The sequence below is a fragment of the Lygodium microphyllum genome, chromosome 12, assembly GCF_053477565.2.
Source record: "Lygodium microphyllum isolate KBCC chromosome 12, Lygodium_microphyllum_v1.1.10, whole genome shotgun sequence".
NCBI lineage: Eukaryota > Viridiplantae > Streptophyta > Polypodiopsida > Schizaeales > Lygodiaceae > Lygodium > Lygodium microphyllum.
This window is the reverse complement of record NC_141146.1, coordinates 104,305,959-104,315,745: the sequence shown is the minus strand read 5'-3', so window position 1 is coordinate 104,315,745 and position 9,787 is coordinate 104,305,959. Positions and strand designations below refer to the sequence as shown.

At 38.2% G+C, this 9,787-nt stretch overlaps 1 protein-coding gene across 1 annotated transcript in view; it reads right to left on the bottom strand.

The window, feature by feature from the left end:
- Positions 1-5,324: 5,324 nt before the first annotated feature.
- Positions 5,325-9,787, bottom strand: part of LOC148028122 (uncharacterized) — a 171,316-nt gene continuing 166,853 nt past the window's right edge. Inside the window, exon 15 of the mRNA XM_087689801.1 lies at positions 5,325-7,876. The gene's annotated coding sequence lies outside the window, so the exon portion shown is untranslated. The remainder of the gene's footprint in view (positions 7,877-9,787) is intronic.

The following is a 9,787-nucleotide window of genomic DNA, read 5'->3' as shown; positions in this document are numbered from 1 at the left end:
ATACATACATATATTTATAAGTGACCCCCCCCTCCCCCCCCCCCCCCCCCCCCCCCCCCCCCCCCAAAAGATTTATTATAGTTATTTAATTCAAATGTAAGCACTATTAAATATGCTCAATGCCCCACTCTCGTAAAGTGCCACCAATGATCTATGGTGCTCTAAGTTGTAAAAGGCTCCTATTATGAGGAAAAGCCACGTGTGAAGTGACATTGGGTGGGTCCTGACTTGTATGTCAAATGAGGTGTATGTAACTGAATAGCAAAAATGTGACCTTTGTGGATCTAGCCTTTGGGTTAGATAGAGTAGTTATGTTGGTAGAAACTCAAGGCACAATGCATTGAGTTGTGAGGTGTGGGAGTTATCATGGACCTGATGGGGGTTCAGGGGCAACACTAGCAGCCCAACGATAAAGGGAATATTCCATGGCCAACTAGGGAAGGTTCATACTATGGTTGGACAGCCTAACTAGAATGCCTTCCTAGCCTATAAAAGGAAGATCCCTCCACAGCCATCGTCAATCTATCTTTCACCGAGTTAGAGTTTTTCCAGCTATCCTTAATGTCTTTGCCTATCATCTGCCTTGATTGCCATCTAAGCTTCACAATGGAAGTGCACGGGTGGATAGAACCATCTTTATATCCATTTGTTTGAAATTAAAGTAGTCTATGCTCTTCTCATATTTGCTATGTGTTTTCTACTCCTTGCTTAGATTCTATCTGTTGTGTTGTGTAATTTTTATAGGCACAAATAAAGGAAACTTATTGCTTGGAATACTAGACTTAGAGCCTGATGGCATGCCACTTTCTTGTGGCACGTTGGGAATGGGGATGGAGTCGTGCATGCTCGTTTGTTGCCCTTGCACAACATAATGTTAGCCTTGTTGAGGAGCGCTTGGTGATGTCTAGGAGAATTGTTGTGAGGCAGCCATAGTTTCTTTGAAGTCCTCCCCTCAGTTGATAGAGCTTCCACCACTACCTCTTGCCGATTATTCTATAGGGTCTCCCATGTTGATTACTCCAAATCCAAATGGCCATCATTCTCCTCCTCCCACTTGATCAACACTTTCTTCTCTTTCCCAAAGACCATGGGTCCATGATTAATATATCGTGTAAAGAGTCAGTTAAATAGAGGGTTGCCAACTATGTTACCATATGCTCTATTTAGAGAGCTAGCCATCCCCGGGTCATGATGATAAGTAAACAATCCCTACATGATGGGGGTGGATATGGTGCCAAATTGGGGAAGAATAGAGGGAATATTTTGTGCAAGTCTTCTTAGAGGGAAAGAGACCACGTTTAAGTGTAGTTCCATTCGTGTGGGTTGCAAGACTTCGTCCCGTGCCCCCCTTTTGAGGGGAAGAGAGTCTTGGAGTTTGTGCTTAGTTCCTTTTTGCAAGGTTACACTCGATGGATGAGAATCCTGTAGGGGTTGTGTGCAAGGAGTCACGACGAATGGGACCAAATTGGAAGGTTTTGCTAGAACTCTTAGTTCTCATGTTTATCTCTGTCTCTCCCTTATTTTTATACAATTCAATCTTTGCATTAAAAAGAAAACTCCACAAAATACATTTTATATTTGAACTTTTTTTGTTATCAAAATAATCTCAAAACCTTCAAGAGAAAGAGATAAGATCAAAATGTGGAGAGATTCTCAAACTATTTTTAAAGAGATGAAAAAAAATCTATTTTAGGTTCACACACACACACACACACACTCTCTCTCTCTCTCTCTCTCTCTCTCTCTCTCTATATATATATATATATATATATATATATATATATATATATATATATATATATACCCAAATATATATATTTTCTACAAAATTTTCCCTTTTGGGAGTTTATGCAAAGCTTATGTGAAAGCTGGCTTCTATTTTAATTTTGGGGCATCAATCCAATTTTAGGGAGAGGGAGGGAGAGAGAGAGAGAGAGAGAGAGAGAGAGAGAGAGAGAGAGAGAGAGAGAGAGAGAGAGAGAGAGAGAGAGAGAGAGAGAGAGAGAGAGAGAGAGAGAGAGAGAGAGAGAGTTTTACATAATATATTGTGTGAAGCATGTCATCCATCCATTTTTCTATGTGGAGCATATCGATCATCCACTTTCCTCACAGAAAATGAGAACCAAGCGAGATGCGACCTTGCAAGCTTTAGTCATTAAATCTCCATAAAAGTTTTAACCCCATAAAACATCATAACACAAGCTCTACACATATATTTTATGTTTTGTTCAATTCATAAAACCCTATCTTGCTCTACCCATATGGGGAAGTTGCATGACATCTCTAATCTCTTGTATATGCAAAAAATCATACAATGCTGATGGCATCCAATGTAATGTATGCACCTAACAAATACAAACATTATGTATCTATAATGAGACCATATTGGTTAGTAGTATTTTTAATAAATGCATTTTAACAGGAGTAGTTTTTAAAAATTTTACAACCTTTTAATATGGTAAGGATCTTACTAGGAATAAGGTTCAAGGAGAGTGTTAATTAGATTTATTCATGGTTAGTTTTCATTTAAAAAAATATAAGTCAAAAGCTAGGTCTTAAAGGCTAAATTTAAAAATGAGCTGAGAAGATATTAAAAGAAAGCTGCAATATTGTAAGTCCAAAGATGAGTTGAAAGAAAGCCAAAAGAAAACCCTCTTCCCCTAAAATATCTGAAGACCTAGACTGATGACCCAAAATATAGTTTCATACTTGCTGCCGGTGCTCCACTTTGAAAAATCAAATTATTTCCATACTAAGTCTTTGCTCCACTTTGTAAAATGATAATGGAAGAGGTGGCAAAAGCACAAGTGTTATGTGAGACAAATTATTACCTTTCCTCTATGATCCAAAGTGGTGGCAACCCTTATTCTTTAACTAAGTGAAGTTATGCTTATTGTGTCTTGACTCTAGAAAATACACTGTAAGAGAGAAAAGTAAGAGCACAAGAGACAATATGTAAGCAATGGAAGAGCAAGATGAAGTGTGTAAACATATTATCGATAGATAAAGTGAAAGCAAAAGACACAAATGATAGGCACACATACATAAAAAGCAATATGGTGAGACATGTAGAAGGGCAATGAAAAATAGTGCAAAAAAAGGCTCAAATGGTTATAATCATGCTTCTACATCCCTATCATAATATACACTATTAATCCCCTTCCAACTAATGATATGAACAAGTGCAGAAATATTGCGAATCAATCTCAAAAGAGTAAAATGCTTAAAGCTTTCAAAAAAGCTTCAAACTTCTTACAAGTAGTAGCCTTCATGAATAGATATGCTAAGTTATCCCATTTTGGTAGATAGGGCAACCTCATCTAGCATTGCACACTTTTGTAGGGCATGATAATGTAATTCAATGTGCTTTGTGCACACATGGAAGACCAAATCTTTTGCAACTGCCACTTTGACTATCTATGTAGATAGTAGTACGGGATGACTAATCAACACCCAGGTCAATAATAAGCCATTTAGCTATCACACTTAATTACACCCACCCCTAAAGGTAATCTTATACTTAGCTTACAAGTACAATTGGTCACCCTAGTATCATAACATCTTGCCCAATAGAAAAAAAGCATGCAATTTTGGATTAAGAACACACAAATAGAATAAAGTATAATCCTTTGTACTCATTTTGTTTGATTTATGACAATGCCATCCTTTTGGTGCATAAACCGGATGCTCAAATACTAGCTACATAACATCTCAAAGTAGAGTGTGATTTCGCTTTGAAGGTTGAAATTCCAACCTCATTCTAACTAATGGGTAGAAAAACATCTACATACAAAGTTGATGACCAAGTGAGAGCCCTTTTTTACCCTCCTTTATAGAGTGTCATCTCAACCGAAATATTGCAAAAACCATAAGCTAGCAAGTATGCATCTATCTTCTCATACTAGGCTTGAGATACAGAGTCAAGGCTTAAAACAACCTTTCTCATATGATTGCTTCATGTCCCTTAATAGTAAACCCATGAGGCTACAAAACATGTATCTCAGATCTCCTCATGCAAGTTAGTCACAATGTCCAAGTATTGTACATTCCATTCATAATTTGCACCCAATATAATAGGAGATGGAATGGTGTTCATATGTGAGGTAGGTGCAAAGGTCTCATCATAATCAATCCCTTTGTTTTGAGCATAATGGTTGTCCGCATACAACTGGACGAGTTAATTAAAATGACAGCAATCCATGGCTGTTAGACATCCACGATAAGAGCTTCTGCTGCCCTTGCAAAACTCCATGAATAATCCATGGCTGTTAGACATCTATGATAAGAGCTTCTGCTGCCCTTGCAAAGCTCCATGGTCTTCAAGAAGCCTAAAAGGAATTTGAACACTTGCAATTTGATCTAATCAAAGAAAAAGCTCGATTTTTTCTCTGCGCCCAAAAGAAGACGGTGTTTCAGAATGTACTACAAGCCAAATTGACGACTCATAAAAGCCCTTTCGCAGGTCTGTTGTAAAATATCCACAGGCATAGAGCAATTAATTGGGCATGGTTTAGGGAATCAAATGGATCCCTTGTGTCATTGAAATTGATCGACATTACAATTGGCATGGACAGCTAAATAGTGGAAGCAAAAACGTAAGGAGCTGCAGAGAAGTGTGATCCCCCCATACAAATGACATTTTTCTGGAGATGTATCCCAGGGTGGCTCCCAGTTGGAGACCTTAAGTAAAAATGACAGATACTGCCCATTCTCTAGGTCTCCATGGCTATCAAACATATGGTTTTTGCAGCGTCAACACCTTTGCTTTATCATGTTTTTCCCAGGAATGTCTGCCAACATGACACTGTTTGGGAGATTACACTTTCTTTGTACATGATTTTGGACTTTCTGAACCAACATCATTACAAGCACTTTCTCCAGCCATATCAGCTTCACAGGTTCATCAACCTTTGCAACAATCTCCATATGGTTGCCATTGGTTGCAACAGATAGACCTCGAGCAATTATTCTTCTCTTTCCATTGTCTGCACTCGTACAGGAATACACCCAGCGATCTCCTCCCGATACAGCAATGATTTGCCCAAAGATCATCAACCATCATCTGCATTACATCGACTTTCCATTACCCATGAATATGCAAGGAGGCCCTTTCAATTGTGAAATCATTGCCCAGCTTACAGGTGGACTAATTTCTGTGTAATAGATCGGTTAGCTTTTGACATTTCATGAGACCAAACTTTGAATTAAGACCTTTCAAGAAAAAGTCTCTTACCATTAGCCTCAAAAGTTTGAAAATCTCGACTAGAAATGCAACTAGTAGTCTGAGTGCAACACCTATAAGCACAAATTCTCTTTAGATTCCACACTGAAAAGCAATATCAAAGCTTATTACTATCTGACAACCGAAGGAAAGATGATAAATACACCTTAACATGTTCATACACATTATGACGGATGTAGGTTTTTTTCATCCACTGGTGATTAGATGGACATAGATGGATGTTTTCAAAGGTAAAAGATTAAGAAGAATAGAAAGGGCTCTGCTCAGCACTGTTAGTGTTACATCCTTCAAAATCATGGATGGGTGCCTGCAACATTGTCCACAAGAGGCCACTAGGTGTGAATGTGATCAAGGACTTTCGGTTAGCTAAGGCATCTTGTAGTGTCAATGCATTTAGGGCACTTTAGGGCTTGGGTGGCTAGGTTCTATAAGAGAAACTTAGGGCTTATTTGCACACATTATTGTGCGACACATTCTTGGACTCGAGACCCTAGAATAGACTAACATTCTGTTTTTGAAGTTAAAAGATTGACATTGGATTAATGAGAAAAAGAAGAATAGAAAGGGCTATATAAGATTGAATTACATTACATCCTTTGACATCACAGATGTGTGAGAATGCTCAAATGAATAGAAGCAAGAAAGACAAAGCATAAACACTCATAGGAAAAGTTGAACACGAACTCCCAATGTGTGGGCAATGGAATCCATACGATGAAGCATAAGAATACCAGCAGGGTATAATGATGACCAACAATAGTGCCTCTAGTCTCCCTCTCTTCAACGGTTCTCATGTTTGATGGTGTCCAATTAGCACCATTTGATACTAGTATGGTACTAATCAAACTAATAGATCTTGGATGTACGTCTAAGGCTATGTTCCGTGCAAAAAATTGTCCATATAATTTCAAACATTTAGAGTCTTTACATTAGGAGTTTACCTATGGATAGCTTGAGTATGGAGACAGGGGGAGAGTAGGAAGAAGAAGAGCTCGAGGTAGTAGGGGGCATGGGCTCTTGTGCTTTTGAGCAGTTTTGTGTTGATCGGGATATTAAGTGTCAATTGATCGCTCCTTATACTTCAACCCAAAAATGGTGTTGCTAAGTATATGAATAGGACTGTTCAAGAGAGAGAATCCATAGTATGCTTTGTCATCCAGGCTTACCCCATACATTTTGGATTGAGGCAGTTACTACTGCAATTCATTTGGTTAATAGATTCCTATGCACTACTCTTGGTAGTAGAGTTACAGAGAGGAGGTATAGTCTAGTAAACCTCCTTCATATGTATACTTCAGTATCTTTGGATGTGAGATATTTTGCCATATTCCTAAAGGCAAGCATAAGAAGTTGGATATGAAGTTTGTTAAATGCATTTTTCTTGGATATGGTTATGCAAGTGAGATGGGCTATTGTCTTTGGAATATATATACTAGGAAAGTTATCCACAGCCATGATGTTGTATTCCATAAAGATGAGATGCATAAGAAACCTAAGCAGGTGATTGCGGTGTGCAAGGTGATCTTAAGGCAAGCATAAGAAGTTGGATTTGAAGTTTGTTAAATGCATTTTTCTTGGATATGGTAATGCAAGTGAGATGGGCTATTATCTTTGAAATACATATACTAGGAAAGTTATCCACAGCCATGATGTTGTATTTTGCCATATTCCTAAAGGCAAGCATAAGAAGTTGGATCTGAAGTTTGTTAAATACATTTTTCTTGGATATGGTAATGCAAGTGATATGGGCTATTGTCTTTGGAATACATATACTAGGAAAGTTATCCACAACCATGATGTTGTATTCCATAAGGATGAGATGCATAAGAAACCTAAGCAGGTGATTGCAGTGCGCAAGGTGATCTTACTAGACAAATCTCTTGTTACCGTACAACTAGCCCCCATTAGACAGCCTCTAGTTGTTGATGATGCTCGAGTGGCCCAGGATCCGTCTATTGTGCCAGATCATACTGATGTTGGACAAAGAGAATATAATGTACAAGATCCATAGCTAGTTTTTGCAACGCTCTACTAGAGCTGTGTGTCTTGATCGTTGAGCCCTTTGTTGATTATGTCATGGTGACACATTTTGTTGAGCTCCTTACTTTAGAGGAGGATATGCACGAAGGTGACAATTCTTCTCGGGAGAAGGCTATATAGTCTGAGTTTGACTCATATCTAAAAAACCATATGTGGAATTTGGTTTCCCTACCTAGTGGAAAATATATATTATCATGCAAGTGAGTGTATTAAGCTAAAGAATACCCTTGGTCGTCCTAAGCCAGCATATGAGGCCCATTTGTTTGCAAAGGTTTTTACACAGAAAAAGAGAGTTGACTTTGATCTAAATCAGCCATAACTTTTGACTGAAAGTTCTGATCAACAAAATTTTTGATTCAAATCAAAGCTAATACTTTTCTTTTCGAATAGAGCACTTAATAGCAAATTTCAGAGCAGGTAAAAAAAAGATATGATAGCCCAAAATTGACTGACTGAAACTGTCTACAACCTGCCTTGTTTGAATGAGTCTATAGCAAGAGCAAAGATGAAATTCCCAATGTCGTCGTGCCAAACCAGGTTATTCTACTAGGCTATTATTTTGCCACATAAAATAATAATGTTTATGCCGAATTTCTACAAAAAAAAAAAAAAGCCTTTGCATCAAATGGTACAAGAGCTACTTGTTAGATTGCACACATAGCATTAGTATAATAATTAATTACATAAAATATTAGCTTCTATATTTTGCACTTATACGAATTGACAGTTTCATCTAGAAAGCATATTGGTACACGCATAAACAATTAATTATGAGGAAGAGTTGGATGCTTTAAAGACTTAGCTCAAGAGGACTTTTGAGATCAAGGACATGGGGCATGCTTCTTATATAATTGGTATGTAAAATATATGCAATTAGTCTAGGGGACTTCTCTACTTATTGTAGGAGTATATTCACAGAATCCTTGAGCAGTCCCGTATGTAAGTGGTAAATCCATTGGTACACATTTATCTTCTTATGTGAAGGTTGCCATAATAGCTACTAGACTTGACATAGCATTTGCAGTGGAAATTGTGCTCATTACATGGCAACACTTGGCCAGCAACATTGGCATGCCATGAAGAATATCATGGGATACATTAAGGACATTGCATACTTGTGCCTTTGCTATGGCCACCAGGATATTGGAGTCGTAGGCTATATTGGCTCAAATTATATACGATATGCAAATAGTAGAAAGATCATCTCTGGCTATGTCTTCATCTTTGCTAAAGGTGCTATTTCTTGGATGTCTAGGGTGCAAAAAATGCGATGCCTTGTTTATACTAAGGTTGAGTACATTGCAACCATTGAGGTTTACAAGGAGACCACATGGTTAGGCCGTCTCGTTGTAGACCTTGGTATTACTTCTATGACTCTTACCTTGTATTCAGATTCTATTAGTGACATCCACTTGGTACGCAATCCGGTTTTTAATAAGAAGACTAGGCATATCTATATTTAGATTTTATAAGTGACATCCACTTGGCACACAATCCGGTTTTTTATAAGAAGACTAAGCTTATCCATGTTCGTTATCACTTCATTAGAGAGGTGATTGAGGAGAAGTATATATAGCTTGCTAAGATCTCTACAACCGAGAATCCTATTTATCTACTCAGTAAAAGTCTCCTAGTGAAACATTATGCCTTTCTTAGGAAGTTGATGGGCATAGGATGAAAAAATATCTTCCCTCATCCAATTGTACTCATATGTACATATTGTACTTTTCTTCTCACTTCAGACGTATTTGCCTTTAAGTGGGAGATTGTTGGAAGTTAAAGGCCGCATATGTCTAGCCGTTGGTATTTACCTTGTACTCAGTACCTGCACACATATACACTACAGGTGGCAGCCGCCCATCATTGTCTATCTTTATTCCTTATTCTTTACTATGATAGAATAATAAAAGGCATGCAAGTCACACATCGTGACTATTGAAAGTTCCCACACATTGGTCTTGCTCTCTCTTGTTTAAACCTCCATAGCTCTTGCTCTTCCCTCTAATTGTGCTTCTCTCTCACACTTGCTCACCCTTCCACTCATGTGGAGATTGTGCTGTCAGTAGCGTCATGATTTGTTTCTTAATAGGCATGGCAATATGGGGGTGGCTCATAATAGAGGCGGCCTGCTCTATGTACGAGGATAGTGATCCAATGTAGAGAAGTCTCTCCTAAAATTAGCATGTCCCTAATCTCTAAGGCCCTATCTCTCTGCCCAAGTCCTCAACTCATACTCAAGAATGGAGGCATATAACTTGCCCAATGTGTACCCAAAATCATAGTTGTCCAATAGTTACTAGGTAGAGTAGGATCATCTGGCTTGAGAATAGGGACAATATTGTTTATGCTCCAATTCTCTAGGAAGCCTTTGCACATGACTTTGTTAAACAGGTGAGCTAGTAGCCTTGCCACCAAGTCCTTAGCATGAATTAAGTGCTCGGCTACTAATCCATCGCGATCATGTGTCTTGTCTCTACTAAGTCTATCAATAGTATCTTGGACCCT